This window comes from Macaca fascicularis, chromosome 3 (genome assembly GCF_037993035.2).
Source record: "Macaca fascicularis isolate 582-1 chromosome 3, T2T-MFA8v1.1".
Taxonomy (NCBI): Eukaryota; Metazoa; Chordata; class Mammalia; order Primates; family Cercopithecidae; genus Macaca; species Macaca fascicularis.
Window position 1 is genome coordinate 149,985,117 of NC_088377.1, and position 18,451 is coordinate 150,003,567.

Below are 18,451 nucleotides of genomic sequence, written 5' to 3' on the forward strand. Positions count from 1 at the left end.
GGTTGGGAAAGTAAAACGATACAGCCACTTTAAAAAACAGTTTGGCAGTATCTTAAATCATAAATATAACTATACCATACAAGCCAGTAATTCCACTAGTAAGTATCTATCAAAGACAAATGAAAACATAGGGACACATAAAGACTTGTATGCTAATATTCATAGCTGCATTATTAATAACAGTCTCAAATTGGAAACAGTCCATATGTCCACCCACTGGTAAATAGATAAACTCAATGTGGTATCTACATACCAGAGGATACCACTGATACACGTTACAACATGGAGAACCCTCAAAAACATTATGCTACCTGAAAGAAGCCAGACATAAAAGATTCTACAGTATATGATTCCGTTAATATGAAATGTCCAGAAAAGGCAACTTTGTAGAGAAAGGAAACAGGTCAGTGGTTCCCATGGGATGAGAGCATAGTTTGACTGCAAATAGGCTCAAGGAAATTTTGGGGGGTGATAAAAATTTCAAAATTGGATTGCAGTGATCATTGCTATGTTAGTTTTCTACTGATGCATAACAAACTACAACAAATCTTGAGACGTAAAGCAACACACATTTATTATCTCAGCTTCTCCTAGGTCAGAAGCCCAGGCATGGCCAAGGTGGTTCTCCTAAGTCTGCAATCAAGGTGTCATTTAGGCTGCTTTCTCATCTGGAGCTCGGAGTCCTCTTCCCTGCTTACTTAGGTTGTTGGCAGAATTTAGTTCCCCATGAAGAACTGCAGTTGCCCTTCTTCATAAGCAATTCATAACATGGTTGTTAGCTTCTTCAAAGCCAGTAGGAGAGTGTCTCTTTCATAACAATCCTTTTTTTCCCCCTTTTTTTAGTTTCTTGTACAATATTTATCTTAGGTCTCATAACAGTCCCTTTTAAAGGATTTACACCTAATTCAGGCCCAACTAAGATATCTCCCTTTCCATTGACTCATAATCAACTGACGTGGGACCTTAATTATATCTGCAAAATCCCTTCACCTTTGCTATATAATGTTACCTAGTTATGAAAGTGACATGCCAACATAGTCACAGGTCCCACACACACTCAAGAAGAAGGTATCACACGTGGGCATGCACACCAGGGGTGAGAATCTTAGGGGTCATAACAGAATTCTGCTTACCATAGTTGCACAATTTATAAATTTATTAATAATTGTATACGGATGATTCATGGCTTACAATGGTTCAACTTATGATTTTTTTGACTTTACAATGGGCTTATTGGGCTGTAGTCCCATTGGAAGTAGAGAAGCATCTGTACTTAATGTGGGTCATTTGACGATACGTAAAATATACCTTAATAAAGTTATAAAATATATTTTACAACAAAATGTTGTCCATAGTACCATAATTCCATTTTTAAATTTGGGTTACATTTTTTTTTTCATTAAGTGAATTAAGCCAAGGACTTAAGGAACTGATCCAACAGAAAAAAGTTTTCTAAATTCATCAACCATACCCTTTATAATTTGTTACACCAATTAATTTACAGTAACCACTTCACACACAAGAGCACAGCAGTCAACTTTTCCACTAGTTGGGTTTTACTCCTCTGTCAGCTTTCTTAGTAATGAATGGAGGCTCACTTATACTCAAAGATTTCAGATTTCCAAAGATTTCTCTGCTAGGGAGTGGCTCCATTTTGAGCTTCCCTCAAAGTATGAGCAGCAATGTTTAGTCACATAAAGCCCCCATTTTGCCAGCTGCACACTTCCTAAAATTTCATTCACCCAAAGGTCAGAAGCTGTGAGTTCTGGAGTTCTTGATGGTGTCCTGGGAATGCCTTTCAGGTCTGGCTGCTCACAATATTTTTGTGTGTGCTGAACTGTTATCTAAAACTAAGTATTTCCTAATTTCAGCCTACTCTGAGAACCTTCAGCTTTTAAAGAGCTTGCTGTATAAAAAACACAACAGGCCTCTGTAATTCTACTTCAGGTATGATCTGGACACCATGAAGCACTGCAAATTCCCTAAGGGGATGCCCATTCATGTCAACTGGATGGTTATCTTGTAGGTTTGTTGTTCTTAAGCCCAAATTTAATTGTTACCATGGAAATAAAACACAAAAGGAGTTGTCCATCCTGGAAAATAAAAGCCTTTAGAATTCTCATTCAAGGAGTTAATGTTAAATATGGGAGAAACTCTTCTGCATAATTTGTTTTTGTGAAAATAAAATTTTTTCCTTGAGAATATGCAAATGTTATCTTACTATGTAACATTTGGACCCCCAACATATAAACAAAATTTTAAAACTAATAATTTACATATTTTTAAACATTAGGGTCATTTGCTTTTTGCAATCCTATTGACTAAAACAGCTACAATATCGGATCACTCAAAGAACTTTAGAAGCTTTTTTCAATTAGTCAAGGATGCAATTACATCATTTGAATGTACTGTAGATTAGATTAGACTATCTACGCTTGCCTAAATAGCATCTTCAGGACTCAGTTCTCTATACAACATTCCCCTTAGAAGTTTAGGTCATAACTATAACTCTCAACATGCAGAAGCTAAAAGTCCATTTCCTTGTTATTTATCATAGTAGCATGACACAGTAACGCGCAGGAATTACAACTGAGGGATAAGGGTCAAATTCCTTGGGTCAGAATCCTAGCTCTGAAACTTAGCAGCTATATTATTTTAATCATTTAAACTCCCTAAGCTTCAGTTTCCTCATATATAAAATGGGTATAATAGCATAAAGCAGAGGTTGAAAAATTTTGACCATGGGCCAAATCTGGCCTGCCACCAATTTTGAAACCAAAGTTTTACATGGCCATGCCTGTTCATTTATATATTGTCTATGAGAATTTTTGGAGACATCAAATAGCCTACAATGCCTAAATATTTGTACTATCTTTATAGAAACAATTGGCTAGCTTCTGATATAAAGGGTTTTTGTGAAGATTAAATGCAATAATTCATTAAGGTGTTCCATATAGTTAAGCAACCAATAAATGGCAGGGATGATTGTTATTTATTAATAGTAATAAGTTATAAAAATCATTGTGATCTCATTTCCTAAAATTCAGAGAGACAACTTTACATATAATACCTTGGGAGCAGGGTGCCATACAATAATACCTTGGGATCAGTAGGCTCAGCCCCCTTTTTTTGATGAATTGGTCATGGAGGTGGCTGAGGTAGTGTGATCACAGGATGTGATGTGCAGCTGTCAGTGCAGGGCAGGGAGCCCGGTGGGTCACAGACAGCAGCTGCCACGAGTCATCCATTCCAAGTAATTGATACTCTGCCATTCCGTGATGGAGGATCTCTTGGTCACAGGTGTATAACACATGCATATTCCTGACTGGCCCCACTTCTAACTGTGCAGAGGAGACCAAAGAGGGAGTGGGGAGGGCTGGAATTATGCTTAGATGATGACCAGAGCAGGTGCAGGTAGCCACAACACAGCCTATTTCCATTTTCCAGGTAGTAACTGGTTTTCCAAGATGTATTCTGTTGTCCAGAACAGGAAAAAAGATGGGGTGATCTAGTACATAAAATTCTAAAACGTGAGTTTGATGCAAGAAAATATAGACTAACCATTCAAAGTAATAAAATGTATCTAAAGCTGGTGATTTACCACAGAACTGGCATTGCTGGTCCCATGTTAGTACATCTGCAAACAGACTTTGGTCAACCACCAAATATGACAGTGTTATCCATAAATCTTTCAAACTGTCCTTAGAACTTTGTCTTTCAGGGCAAATATGTAAAAGATCTAAAGAGCTCATATTGAAACAGTGATATTCAGATACAAACTATTGCCTGTACTCTGCTCCTGTCTAGGGCCTTAAACATGTCAATCAATTTTCACCTCACTTCCTTACGTGTTAAAAAGAAGCTGCGAGAAATAAAAATAGTCATAATTCAAAATTATTTTCTGCTGGATGTTGGTAGATTCTCATTAGTCACTCCTGTCAGGATCATAAATAAACTTATGTCTGTAGCACGGAAAGAACATATTCACCAGGAGGAAACCCCAAATTGGCAAATGGTCTATATATTAAAATGAGATCAGTGAATGACACAAACTCAGAATTGAAAAGTTCTCAGTGTTCATCCCAAGAATCTTCCTACCAAATAATCTCGTTGCTATTATTTAAAACAATTAGACCCTTTTTTTGTATGTCACAGTTCATTAAACGCCATACACATGACATTAGTAGGTAAGGTCATTTTCCTGGAGGAGCTCACCATCCAAGACAGACAAGGCTGTCGCTGGCAGGAATGAAGAACAGCCATTCCCACCAAGTGGGCAGACATCATAAAGGAGCAGCCAAAATGGTTTTAGAGTTCACAGCATATTCAAATTAATATTCAAGTTGAAGCAAAGCTCTTGACAATTCTGTTTCTCCAAATAGATAGTGGTGCTGCCTGATTATAGCTAGCTGGAAAATCCTCCACAATGCCATTTTTACCCTGCCCCACTGGAACAGCATTCAAGCTGACGTTGTCCAAGAGCTAGCTCATTTAAGGCTTTGCTTTCCTCAGCATGAGTAAATATCAGCAACTGTAACATTTTTCACGTGGAAAGAAACCTTATGACTACCAAGGCACAGCACAGGCACCTGTAGAGACTTAAACAAAATATGTACCTTTAAGTTACCAGGTGATGAAAATTTACACTTGATGGAGGCAGCAAAGTTGCAGTTGATTATAATCAAAAAAGGTAATCAACTAAACTACCAACTTCAAACATTTGTCCAGGTAATAAAATTAATACCCTCTTCACCACTCCCAGCATCTCTGTGCCTTAATTCAAGGAATAACTTTCTAAACAGCCAATTACTATATATGTATTCCTTTGGTACACAAAGTATACAGATATAGATAGATAGATAGATAGATAGATAGATAGATAGATAGATAAATAGATACAGGTGTAGGTATAGATTCAGATATAGATATAGATGATGAGATAGAGATAGAGATACAGTTGGCCTTCTGTATCCCTGGGTTCTGCATCTGCAGATTCAACCAATCACTGATGGAAAATATCCTTAAATAAATAAATAAATAAAACAATGCAACAATTTAAAATAATATAAATTTAAAAACAATATAGTGTAAGAACTATTTACATAGCATTTACATTGTAATCTAGAGATGATTTTAAATATATGGAAGGATGTACATAGGTTATATACAAATACTAAACCATTTTATATCAGAGACTTGAATAGCCTCGGATTTTGATATCCTGGGGGTTAGGGGGTGGTCTGAGAACCAATCTTCCTTGGATACTGAGGGAGGACTCTGTAGACATAGATATATGACACAGAGGTATGGGAAAGCTGTATTCTCTCTCTCCCTGTCTCTCTTTTTTTTTTTTTTTTTTTTTTTTTTTGGTAAGAATAGGTTTAGAAACAGACGAACTATTATTGTATTCTGTATTAGTTTGCTGGGGCTGCTGTAACAAAGTACCACAAAATGGAAGGCTTGCACAGCAGAAGTTTATTATTTCATAGTTCTGGAGACAGGAAGTCCAAGATCCAAGTGTCGGCAGGGTTGGTCCCTTCTAAGGGCTGTGAGAGAGAACCTGTTCCACCCATCTCTTCCGGCTTCTGGCGGTTTGCTGGCAACCTTTGGCCTTTTTTGGCTTGTAGGTCTCTGCCTTCATTTCCACAGGCCTTCTTCAACTCTGCCTGTCTCCAATTTGCCTCTTTTTATAAGGACACTAATCATATTGGATTGGGGCCTAACCTAATTATCTCACTTTAACTGTAAAGATCCTATCTACAAATAAGGTCACATTCTCAGGCACTGGGGGTTGGGACTTCAACATATGAATTTTAAGGGACATAATTCAACACATAACACATTCCCATTTCTAAAACTCTGTGTTGACAGAGTCCAGGTCAATAATGATTACAATGTTTAATTTCCATCTCTTCACTGAGGTGCAGAGGAACGGAATTCATGCAAAATACCTCAACTGTATATACAAACCTGCTCATAAGCCACACTGCATGTATCTCCCATTATTTCAAACTTCTAAGTACGTGCAGTTTGTACACTAGATGAATTTAATATATTAAAATGGTTTCATGCTTTATTGGTTTATGGGGTTGCTAGTTAGTCATGCCTGACACACAACAAAATTATTGACTGTCCTTTCAAAAAATATGAATGGATTATGGCTTGAAATAAGATACAATTAGATTTACGGACATTGACTGCAACTGAAAAATAAAAAGTTCCTTCTCAGAAGGAACACTGCTGACACCTTTGCTGACTGTCATTTTATCATATTGACTCTACATGACTTTAACATATAGATTATCATTTTTTTGGAGAGTAAGATTATAATTCGTGTTTTGAGAACAGTCCTATCCTGCAGCATCAATAAGGGTATCAATCTCCCAGGCTGCAGTGTAAGACCACTTCATTTATTCAAAATCAAGTAGCCACATATATTGTTAAGAATATATGATACATACATATGCCTGAAGCAAGTTTTTGGTGCAAAAACTGTCAAGTGCATTCTACGTAATAACATAGATTTATGTCATCTTTCTCTCTCAGCACTTTCATTTTATCATCATTTGTTACAGTCACATACCCTTGTGAGGTAGGGTTGGGTGGTGACAAAGATTTTGTGTTTTATCTCTATTTTCTAAATAAAGAAAAGAAGTACTTAAGTAACTTTTCCAAAGCCATGCAGTGTACTGAGGTTTCTTAATCTATGTGGAGTAGCCTAGTACTTCTCAAATTTTAATTAACCAAAGATGTTACATAACTTTTTATTCTAGGTGTCTCTCATATGGCACCACTGCCCTGAATCCAACCCCTATAACCCACTAACTAGTTAGGAAAGGCCATGCTGTAATTCAACTCACATCTTAGGGGAGAAAGTTCCATTTTTAAAGCTACAGCATGAGAGCTTCTGATCTGTTCCACATACCAGTCTCTTCGCTTTTCATTTCAGTTCTGTGTGCCTCACTTCTGATTTCTTCAAATTCAGAGGGTAGAAAGCAATCTCAGAAAGTGCTTAACTCAGTCAGTGTGCAGCCACCCAGAGACCTCCGGAGGAAAATGACAAGCACCAGTTTCAGACAGTGAAGGAAAAGGAAAGCCGTGTGCAAATCTGGAATCATCTGCCATTAGCAAAGGTAGAAAATTATAGAGGAACTCTTTTGGGTCACAAGGATGTCATTTAGACCTCCACAGCAGCAATTTTTAAAATAGTACCCTTCTGGATTGAATGATTTCACCTGCTTGCTCAAGTGCCTAATTTAGAACCAGCAAGCAAATTACAATCTACGGAGTCCAGGCATGAAATTATAAATGTTTGGTTTCTCATGGTCTAGACTTTATCTATGTCTTCAAACCAGGGCAAAGAACAAAACCCCCCAATTTTCTCCAACAAAGATCCACCTGACATTCTGACATTTTGCAATATTCATGTATTCAGTCATTCACTTTTGCACTCACTCATTTATCAAATTTGGGGGCTGTCAGATACATACCACCATGCATAATGTGAAGAGCAGCTCAGGCTCCTCGCAGAACAGAGCAAGGATTGTTTCCGAAGTTAGAAGACATGGGGAAAGCTAAGATAAGCAAGGTCCCCAAATGCCTGGATGACTGTTTAGTTATCTGCTTTCCTTTATCATGCAGACTTGGCCCCTCAATGTTATTTAGAGCAAATATCAAATATTTTTATACAAACATATATTCTCTCCACATTTACAACCTATGTTTTTTTGTGTGTTTTTTCTTTTTGAGATGGAGTCTCGTTCTGTTGCCCAGGCTGTAGTGCAAGTGCATGATCGCAGCTCACTGCAACCTTCACCTCCTGGGTTCGGGCGATTCTCCTGCCTCAGCCTCCTGAGTAGCCGGGGCTACAGGCGCCCACCACCACACTCAGCTCATTTTTGTATTCTTTTAGTAGAGATGGGGTTACACCATGTTGGCCGGGCTGGTCTCAAACTCCTGACCTCAAGTGATCCTCCCGTCTAGGCCTCCCAAAGTGCTGGGATTACAAGCGTGAGCCACCACACCCAGACCCACCTGTCTACCTCTTTACTAATTTTTATTTAGCCTTATTTGCTTAGGTTTCACTTGGTATCTATTTGCTCTTTCAAGAGACTATCTACTTAGATATTTCTGAAAATTTTTTCATGAATTGAACTTTGATACATTACAAGAGCTCACTCATCATATAATCCTTACGCAAAGTGAAGAATCCTGTTTGATGTGAACAGTCACCCTATATGGGTTTGATAAGTTCACACTTTTTCTTTTTTCTTTTTTTCATTTTCCTTTTTTTTTTTTTTTTTTGAGACAGCTTCTCGCTCGCTCTATTGCCCAGGCCGGTGGCACAACCTTGGCTCACTGCAACCTCTGCCACCTGGGTTCCAGTGATTCTCCTGCCTCAGCCTCCCGAGTAGCTGGGATTACAGGTGCACAGCACCATGCCCGGCTAATTTTTGTTTTTGTATTTTTAGCAGGGAGGGGTTTTACCATGCTGGTCAGGCTAGTCTCAAACTCCTGATCTCACGATCCGCTCACCTTGGCCTCCCAAAGTGCTGGGATTACAGACGTGAGCCATTGCGCCTGGCCAAAGTTCACATTTTCATATGCTAACTTTCTCAAGCTGGGGCCACCTGTACATAAAGGAACAAAACAGCTGGAAAATAGAGTGGACTTGGCTAGGAATTTAAGCTGAAATAATTTTAGCTTTCAATTCTTAGTAAATTCTTCTCAATACATTTCTTTTAAATGTAAATGTCTTATAACATTTCATTTTTGTAAGGTGACTTATGAGTTATTTATATTTTATGATGTCAAGTTACTTCAATGACCCAAAGTACTACAGTAAAATATCTCTAAAATATTTCATATTGAGTGATAATATGAAGTGGAGACTATTCTCCATTAGCCAGGCAATAGCCATAAAAACTTTTATTCTTTTCCCTTTCTCTTTCTTTCAAATTTTAAGCTATTACCTTTACAGCATTTTGTTCTTCACTTTCTCTTCACTGAAAATTTCTCTGGCTCCATCTGCCATAGGACACTTCTTGGGGATGTCATAATTCTTCCTATTCATCTGAGCCTCCTCTCCATCTGAATCCTTCACATTCCTTCACCTCCACTCTTCATTCCCAGTTCCAGCAAACAAGTCTGATCATGAACTCACTCCCTCTCTGCTGTTTAATAAACCTCCTCTCCCCACCCCGCTCATGGTTTTAGGACAGCAATGGACCCCTGACATCTATTTACCTTCCACTATAATTTCACATCACAGTAACCATTACTAGAAACATATACATAACCATGGAGTTTTTTAAACCCCAGCACATCTATCAAAATGCAATTTACCTTAAAATTCATGAAACACACAAGGTATATGATTCATGTAAAACATAACATGCCGTGTAAGTTAATATAATCATTCTGAAGTAAATTAGGTGTTGTTTACGTTACAGTATTTATTATGTCTGAATTTCCATGTTACTAACTGTTCAAATATTGCCATGTCAATGTTATTTCCCTAAAAGTAGAAATATTCATTTGAATGTACTAAATATACATTTACAAAAATGGCTTTTAGCCATCATGCTACTAACATCAGAAGAAAAGACTATGTTGAGTCATTTAAGTAGTCAAAAATGCCAAAGTAAAATTTGGTTAATGTTTCAACTCTGAATTTTTCAGTTTTCAAATACTACAATTTTTCCATTTCCAATTGTAGTTTTACAGAATATCAGGAAGAATTTCAAATTACCCAAATTGAAAGTACCCTCTACCTCCTAGTAGCTGCTTTTATTATTCTAGTGATGCACACACTAGAAAACATTTCCTACCAAAACGTTTTGAATCAGATGCTGCCTCACAAAATGAATGGAAAACCATGTGCCATAGGAAAAACTTCAAGAGCAAATATAAGAGTGATGGACTCCCACCGGGAGCAGAAAGCCAAAATCACACTTCATAAATATACTTATCTGGGAAAAAAAACACTGGTTAGACAATATTTAGGACAGATGCATCTTGTCACACATCAAAACAATCTGTGGACAACACCAAAACACTGCGATGCAATTTTACAAGGGAAGCTGGTTGGGCATTTCTGTATTTATTCAACTAGATAATAGAGGGGAAAGCTGCAGAACAGTCAGAAGAATATTTGCAATGCAATTAGATGGGACAAGTGCATCTGAGTGAGCGCCAGACACAGGGGCCTCCCTTTAATTCACACAGCCCAATGTCTTAACGCAGCGTACAGCAGCAAACTGCACTTCCTACAGTCTTAAAACTTTTGTCAGTTAACTAGATGTTTACCAAGTGCCTCGCTTGGGCACTCAACATTTCGGGTGTGCCATCCAGCTCTACGTAGGTTGTTCCAACACCATCTGTCACTTAAGCTTCCACAGATTCAAAAATTTCAATTCGAACTAATCTACTCGGCACTCAAACTGAAGCTATAATTCAAATTTCGACATGAAGCTTGAATTCCTTTTCAGTGTTCTTCAACTTTGACCCAGCTCCCCCCTCCCTTCACTGAAAAGGGCCAAGACAACAGCCCAGCAAGTGGGGCAGGCAAAACAGGCCTCCTTTGTTCACTTTTGTCCTTGTAGCTCTCTATTGAGGTAAGGGACTGAAAAGGCGCACCAGGTTTTGGAAGGCAGCAGCGGACTCACTCGCAAGCCATCCTTCCTCAGAGAACCAAAAAACTCCAGGAGGAAACTCTTTGGACAGGCCATTCTTACCTTGAGGCATAATTAATGGAAGATTAGTACTTCCCCTTTCTCTTGAGAGAGAATCTGTCAGTGGTATTGAATATGAGTCTGTAAATGTTCGTCAAAAATGCATGCCATAAATCATGCCATTCAAATGCCAAGGACATCGAAAAGTGGCATGAAATTAGTTTTAAAGTTGAAATTTGGAGAAAAGATCACTACATGCTGAATACTCATACTGAATTTTTTGAATGCTCTCAGCCCACTTGAGAAAGATAAATCAAATTCATTGCATATTACCCCGTGGAAGACCTCCTACAGTTTTCCCTCAGATTGCCCTAGGAATAGATTTTTTTTTTTTCTGGTTACAGTGGGTTTTGAACCAACACACTATGCACATAATAAAATTTAAACATATATATTTTCAACATATATATATTCAATGTATGTATGTTCAAAATATAGTTTCCAGCCCTTCCTACCATTATTTAATGAGAAGAATTTCAAAAGGATCACTTTTGCCTGACAGTACCTGTCATTTTCATTCTCATGTGAATTAAACAATGTTTTAGTCCAGAGCAATATGGAAGACATTCAGGAAGCACATAATACAAGTAAGATTCGTCATTCCTGTGTTCAAACTGAACATGCCATTAGGACAGTATGTGCAGGACAGGACAGGACATCAGTGGTTGTAAATTTGTTCCCTTTACCACTGGCATTTTTTTTTTTTTTTAATCTTCACTAGCTTCTTAGTCACTTGAGGGAAACCCTCCATCAGACTGTTAAAAATTACCTTTTTCTAATTTGAAATTCCAGTCTTGTAGGCCAGTAAAATAGGTCAATTAAGTTGACACCACATCTTTTTTATTAGCTCAGCTAAGCAATTATAATTGGGTGGTGAAGGTTTATGCTGTCATCTTTGAAGATTCAATGGTAGAGAGAAATGCCCAACGTGGAACTATAATTTACAACGCCAGTACATCCCTAAACATTCAGCATAAGAATATTTCTTTCTATTTTCAGATATGGGGCAAATTTGCTCTTGTTCTAGATTAAAATAATAATGCTATTTTTCGGCAGTAAAAAAAAAAAAAAGCATATCTGTTTAACTTACCCTCATACCAAAATCATTTAGCACAAGTGCATTACAGACAAAGGTACTCTAATTCAACATTTTAGGAAAATGACATGAATGTATGCCACCAATGGTGGCTTATCCTGGACTTGGACTACAACACATATGCTCCACAGCATCAATTTCTTGCTCGGCAGAAAGTATGTAATCAATTAATACTTTTGAAAACCATACACCTCCATATTAATAAATGTTAAACCAATAAATTAGAAATGCTGTGAATGACCTGTTCAGAATATAATAGATATTAATTTACAGCTTTAAAAGGTAACAGTGGCTGGGCGTGGTGGCTCACGCCTGTAATCTCAGCACTTTGGGAGGCCGAGGCGGATGGATCACCTGAGGTCTGAAGTTCAAGACCAGCCTGGCCAACCTGGTGAAACCCTGTCTCTACTAAAAATATAAAAATTAACTGGGCACAGTGGTGGGCACCTGTAATCTCAGCTAATCGGGAGGCTGAGGCAGGAGAATCACTTGAACCCAGGAGGCAGAGGTTGCAGTGAGCCAAGACTGCACCATTGCACTCCAGTCTGAGTGACAGGGCGAGACTCCATCTTCAAAAAAAAAAAAAAAAGTAACAGTGACTGCACTTCATACCTATTAGGATGGCTATTATCAAGAAAACAGAAAATAACAAGTGTTGGAGAAAATGTGGACAAATTGGAACCCTTGTGCATTGTTGGCAGAAATGTAAAACAGTACAGTTACTACGGAAAAGAGTATGACAATGTCTCAAAAAAAACATAGACCTACCATATGATCTAGCAGTCTCATTTCTGGGTATATATCCCAAAGAATTGAAAGCAGTGACTCAGATATTTGTACATCCATGTTCATAGCAGGATCATTTGCAATTAACCAAAAGGTGAAAGTAACCCACGTATATGTGACATATGAATGGATAAACAAAATGTGGCTTATACATACAATGAAATATTATTCGGCATTACAAAGGAAGGAAATTCTGACACATGGATCAACCTTGAAGGCACTATGGTAAGCAAAATAAACCAGTTACAGAAAGACAAATAAATATTGTATGATTCCACTCATATGAGATACTTAGGGTCGTCAAATTCATAGACTGGAAGTAGGACGTTGGTTGCCAGGGGCTGGGGGCTGAGGGGTTATGAACTACTGTTTAATGTGTACAGAGTTACAATTTGGGAAGGCAAAAAATGTTCTAGAGAGGTATAGTGGTGATGGTTGCACACAATGTGAATGTACTTAATGCCACTGAAGTATACACTTGGAAATAGTTTAATGGCATATCCTATGTCATATATATTTTACCACAATAAAAAACTAACTTAGCAAAAATGTATTTTAAATAAACATATTGCATTTGCTGCCCCATTTAAAGGCAATCTGATAATGAAGGATTTACAGTTGCTGAAGCTGAAGGTAGAGCCATTCTCCTATTTCCTTCCTCTTGTAGCTTTCAATTTTAAGAGAAAAAATAAAAATTTGTCAGTTCATTTCGGTACATCTTCCTATTCTTAGAAACTTCAGTCAAACTCACAGAAGTAGAGGGTTGAATGGTGATTGCTAGGGGGTAGGGGAATTGGGGAGATGTTCTCACCACACATACACAAATTAACTGTGTGAGGTGATAAATGTGTTTATTATTTTGATTGTGGTAATCATTTCACAATGTATACGTATATCAAAATATCATGTTGTACATATTAAATGTATACAACCCTTACCTGTCAATTATGTCTCATTAATGCTGTTGGGTGTGGGCGAAGAAACTTCAGCCTTTGATCGCCATAGAGGCTGTTTTAAACAGAAGGAGCTTTTCATCTGCCAATGCAGTAAAATGTTTAAATAAAATAAGTCACTGGATTTTTGCCCTTAGCATCCAGTTCTCTCCTCTGTCCTCACCTGCCAGAAAGGTTCCCAGAAGGGCTCCTTCAGTCAGGGAAGCATAAAATTTTAAGGGAAAAGAATATCTAAATGTATTTAATACTTTTCAAATCATTTCCTCTTAACCAATCATTGCAACAGTTGAAGACTGACCTAAAGCAATCTTTTGATTCAAACGCACAAAACTTCCTAGAGAATATGTTAGAAGCTCTACATTCCAGTTAAATTTGCTATGGGTTACCGAGCTTCTCAGATGGTACCGAGCTTCCCTTTGAAAATGAGGATGAGATTCCAATAGTTGCTGATCTATGGTGAGAATATAAGGAAAAAGCCTCAGTGCCTCAGTGGTTACCCTTTGGGGTGAGTAATGACTGGGAGGGGCCACAAGAAGGCTTTCTCATATGTGCATTACCCTGTTTCTTGATATGAGTGCTAGTTAAGTCAATGTGTTACAGTTTGTGCAAGTTCATCGGCTATGCATTTGTGATATGTGAAAAAAATCTGTGTGGCTAAGTATGTAGCTAGAGAAAATTAGAATTAATCTTTCCAAGAACAGATATTCTGTTTGGCTCACCACTGTATCCCCACTGCCTGAAACAGTAAGCCATGCTCTCAGTAAATATTTATTAAAGAATGAATGAATGAATGAACGAATGAAATCTTTTTACCAGAAAAGCTTCCTGTGGAGTTCCATTGAATAACTCTTTTGTACATACACAATATAATATCTGTAGAGTCTATTTATATTCAATCTGTTACCCAGGGAAAATTACACCTGCATGAAAGCATTATTTGAAATGATTCTTGAAATTTTCTACAGGTGTATACATTATCAGGACCCCCTCACACTTCTGAAGCACTTACACCTACCGATTATTGCCATCATTGTTGTATTGGCCTCACAGGAAGTATCATTTCCAACGATGCTTTGCATTCACTGTTACTGTAGCGTTAACAAAAATGATGTGGTGTAAGGGCAATGGCCTTCAGTCCAAAGACCTCATCACTACCCTGCATTATAAGGCTGAGCTCTACTGCAGTTGTTTTGAAACTCGAAGGATTAGTTAGATACAATGTTGCCTGAGTCCTTTAATAGCTCTAAAATTCCTGGATTATGTAAAATGTTTAGTAACTTTCCTGTAATAAAGTAAAAAGAAGGTTGAAACAAGACTATGAGTCAGTAGGATTATGAATGCAAAATAAATCAATTTTTCCAATTGATCAGTTAATTATAATTCTAAAAGCTATTCCAGAAATAGCTGATTCCACTTTGGTTCAAATTCTCCTTTTCTACCAGTTAACATGGAGTATCTTCATAAATGTCCCCACATGTTTCTATATATTTAGGAAATAGAATGATTTCCTAAAATTGGATACTAGGGTCCTATTCAAACTCAACATCCAATTTGAGGAGTAACTCATTTGCAGTCAAAACCGTGTACAAAGGACATTCAGGGCTGGGGACTCTTTCTTTAAAGAAAAAAAGTTTTATGAAACTTTATGATGTGCCAGGAACATCTATATAATCACAGAGGTCCTGGTTACTAAGAATAGTTCAGTGACTGTAATGGGTTGGATTGTGGGTTAACAGCCACATACTCAAAGTTAACAGGAAGAAAAGAATATGTAAAGGAGTTACATGGGAATAAAAGGCTATTCCACAATACGATTCTCTGAATTACAATATTGCCTGCTACTGTGAGCTCTGCAGAGCTCAGAATTAAACGGGCTTGTAATGTATCTCCCTGGTTTTGAACACCCAGCGGTTTAGGTTTCCCCTAAATTGATAAGCCTCCAAAAGGCCACATTCTCAGTCTTGGATTGTAAAGCACAAGGACAAAAGCAATCCCACTCCCCTACTTCCTAGCTGTGTGGCCTTGGGAAAGTTACTTGGCTTCTCTAAGGCTTCATTTCCTAATTTTTAAAATGGGGTTGCTGTGAGAATTAAATGAGATGATACATGTAACATGTGCAGCGCCCTGCACATCTAAAGCTCTCAAAACCGGTTGGCTATCATTACCATTAAAGCAGAAAGTATCAGTTGCCTAACTCCATTTCAGTACTTCAGCAAGTACTGCCATTATTACAATATTTTAACAACAGGGCATGGTTAGCATGATGCAGTTCCATAAAGCGGCCCAGCCTGTGACGTTTGTATTCAGCGGTTACCGTGTTCCTTTCCAGGACCACCCCAGGGGGAGCTCCTGGTGCAGAACCAATGCCTCCTGCCCCATTACACTTGGCTCCATCTCCTCCTGAAAAAGCCTGGGGCGAGGAAGGGCCCGGTCTCTTAGACCTGCACTTCTGAGCGTTAACCATTAGGGACTCTGAAAGGAAAAGAAAGGCTCCTTCTCAGGACAGTTCTGCGCAGGTGGTAGCCAAGGGCTGGAGCCCCTGGTGCGAAGGCAGGGGCAGGAGAGAGGCGGGGTGCGAAAGAAACGCCACCGCTCGGCGCCCTCCCTCGGTGCCCGCGGCGCAGGGGCCACCCTCTAGCGTACGAGGGACGAAGATGTGGCCGTGGGCGCGGGCGGGAGGGGAGGCGATCCCGCGGGGAAGGAAGCGGCCTGTTCGCCAGCCCCGGGGCTCGGGGAGCCCTCTGGCAGCGCTTGCTGCTCTGAGGACACCGCTTTGGGAGAAATGATGACTCCCCGGCTCACCGTACCGCGACACCCCGTCCCCCTCCGCACTCTAGCAGATGCGGGCCGGGAGTGGCTGAGCTGGCCAACCGCCTGGGACCAGGATGCGGCGGCGCCCACCCGCGCGGCGTGGAGGGGGTCGGGGGCGGCGCTCGGCGCAGATGGCGCTCGCTGCGAGATGGATGCTCCAGGGCGGGTAATCACTCCTGGCTCAACACAGCGTCCCGGGCGGAGCGGATGCCAGATCCCACCGCTAAGAGCCTGGGCTGAGAAGGCAATCTTCCCAGGCAGCCCCCAGCCCGGCGCGCCAAACCCAACAAGTCCCAGCTCTTGGAGGTAGGGCGGGGCGCGGGGACGCCTGGGACCCGCACCTGTAAGACCGACAAAGCCCCCGCAAGCGCCCCACCCCTCGGTCCTCCGTGTCTCTCTCGTTCTGCCTCGATTCCCCGAGCCCTTTCCAGGCAGCGAGAGTGGAGAAGCGAAGTCGGCCTCGCCCCCTGAACTCGGCGGTAGGCACAGGTGTAGGCACTTCCGAACAAAGCCCACGCCCAGATGTGTCCGCAGGGGCCGGAACAGGCACACGCCCGTGCGCTCCTAGCCCGGCCCCCGCGCTCCTCGCCCCGCCGGCACTGTGGCGTGACGCCCCGCGCCTCCGTGCCCAAGCCCGGGAAGCCGCCGTGCCGGGCCCGCAGGCTCTCCATGCCCAACTGCCCACGAGCAAGAGCTCTGGGCAGGGCTTCCCGGAAAGCGTGGGGTGCGGGCGCGGAGCAGAAGTTGGCCACAGACCGGAGGGGGTGGTGGGTGCCGGCGCTGCTGGATTTCAGCTGTGCCCTCACCCGAGCGCAGGTCCCTCTGCTCCCTCTCGGCGCCCGCGGCAGTGTCGGGGGCCTGCAGGGGAGAAAGGAGTTGGAGATCTGCTTCGCCCCTCCTGCAGCGCTGCCAGCCGGGTGAGCGCTCGGCTGAACCCCCCGCCAGTGTCCCAGTGACAACGCAGCAGCCTCGCGCGTCCTCCTCCGCTCCGGCCGTCACCCCCGAGCAGGACCCAGTGTCACTGCCAGACGCGCAGGGAGCTACTTACGTTCTCGCGCCGCGCCCACCGCTCAGCTGTGGCGTGACTGCCCAGGACCCTGGACCGTCGGTGTCCTCCGTTCTCGATGAAGCTGTCCCCTCTGGCTGCTCCAGCCAGGCGGCCCCTGCGCCGTCCCCCGCGCCCGCGCGTCTGAGGCTCGGACTGCGGCGCGCGTCAGCCAGCGACCCCGGCGAAGCGAGGCTGGCCCCGCGCCGGCGCGCGCCCCCGCCGCTCCCGCCCTCTCCGCTCCCCCTCCCCGCTCCCCCTCCCCGCGCCGTACACTTGCCACTCCCGGCTCTCCTTTGCGTCCTCCCGTCCCCCTCCCCCGCACTCCTCCCGGGCGTCCCCCGCCTCTTCCCCTCCCGGCCAACCCCCTTTCGCCCTGCTGCTGCGACTGCAGCAAATAGGCTCCAGCCGCCGGCGCCTCGAGGGACTGGGTGGCCCCTCACCTGAGCGGCCGCGCCACCGCCAACCTCCGTCAGCCTGCGAGCGCGGGTGGGGGTGCGGGGACGGAGGGCGGGAGTGTTCCGGGGCTAGGGTGACTGAGATTTTGCTACAAAAGATGTTCCAGAAAATGGGTAGTTTTTGAATGCCACTCTCATGGGTTTAGCTTTCTGTGGGAGGTCTGTGGTCATCTAGTTTTTTCTTTTTTAAAAAGCACTTTCTTCGAAATTCATCGGTTGGGGTGGTTGAGATTGGGTGAGTGGTTTTTTGGGATTTTGTTTTGTTTTGTTTTTGCAACCGTTCTTTCCAAACACCCCCCTCCCCCAGAAAAAAGAACCTTTAGCATAAGGCGGTTGCTGTCTATCCGCGGTAGAAATTGGGTCTTCTGGTCCTAGGGAATAAGGTTACTTCGTATTAGCGTATTTCCAGATGTGAGAGAGTATTACGGACTTTTTTTTTTTTTTTTTTTTTTTGCAATGTAAATCGAGAATTAAGATTTTTCCAACTGTGTAGTATTTGAGTAAACACACTGCTTGCTGCATAGTTTAGGCGCAGGAGCCCACTCTTCACTCTATCCTGGATGGTGTTC

The 18,451-nt window shown here is 41.5% G+C and overlaps 1 protein-coding gene across 50 annotated transcripts in view; it reads right to left on the reverse strand.

The window, feature by feature from the left end:
• Positions 1 to 17,570, reverse strand: part of NRCAM (neuronal cell adhesion molecule) — a 305,104-nt gene extending 287,534 nt beyond the window's left edge. For all 50 annotated transcript variants that reach the window (XR_012432792.1, XR_012432791.1, XR_006696751.2 and 47 more), the window contains exon 1: positions 17,428 to 17,570. The gene's annotated coding sequence lies outside the window, so the exon portion shown is untranslated. The remainder of the gene's footprint in view (positions 1 to 17,427) is intronic.
• Positions 17,571 to 18,451: the final 881 nt, after the last annotated feature.